This window comes from Pongo abelii, chromosome 5, assembly GCF_028885655.2.
Source record: "Pongo abelii isolate AG06213 chromosome 5, NHGRI_mPonAbe1-v2.0_pri, whole genome shotgun sequence".
In the NCBI taxonomy this organism is placed as follows: Eukaryota; Metazoa; Chordata; class Mammalia; order Primates; family Hominidae; genus Pongo; species Pongo abelii.
The window spans coordinates 32,433,534-32,434,441 of NC_071990.2; positions in this window are offsets into that span (position 1 = coordinate 32,433,534).

Here is a 908-nt window from a genome sequence, read left to right on the forward strand (position 1 = left end):
GAGCCCAGGAGGTTGAGGCTGCAACGAGCCATAATCATGCCACTGCACTCCAGCCAGGGTGACAGGGTGAGACCAGAGTGAGAAAAAAAAAAAAAAAAAAAAAAAAGAAATAAGCAAGAGTAATCCGTTCTTGGAGATTATTTGTAAATATATGGTTTGGGAGATGTGGAGCCCCCCGTTGCTCCAGGCCCCTCCCTCTCTGCCTCCCTGTTGGTTACTCTTCATCTCCCCAACCTCTTACCATTGTAGTGTCCATGGTTATTCCCTGGGCCTCTTCTATTTTTCTCTCTCCCTAGGTGATCTCATCCAGTCTCCTGGCTCCCTACCAGATTCAGATACCATCTATGAAGACCATCTTTGTGCTGATGACTCTCAAGATCATACACTTCCCGGAACTCCAGACTTGTACTTCCAAGTACAAGTACCACAAACTTAACATGTCCAGAACTGACCTGATCTTCTCCCTGAACCTTCTCTTCCTTCCTGATAGAACTGAATTTTGCAGTTCTATTCTTTCCATTTAGGCCCAAATCCTTGAAGATATTGCTGACTCCTCTCTTTTTCTCATACTCCACATCCAAACTGTCTTAAATCCTATGGATTCTACCTTCAAAATATGTATATCCGGAATCTAAGCACTTCTCATCTCTTCTCATCCCCACTGCCAATACCCTAGTCCAAGCCAATGTCATCTCTTGCATATCCTAACTTGTCTTCCTGCTGCTGTCCTTGCTGTCCTTGTCCATACCTCTACACTGCAGCCAAAGTGAGTCAGTTGAAATACAAGTTAGACCACCTCACTCCTCTGCTCAAAACTCTCCAATCGCTTCTCCACTCACTCAGAGTAAAGCTAACTTCCTTACGGGGCCTGCAAGGCTCTACACAAGGCCGTTCCTATTCTCTCTCTC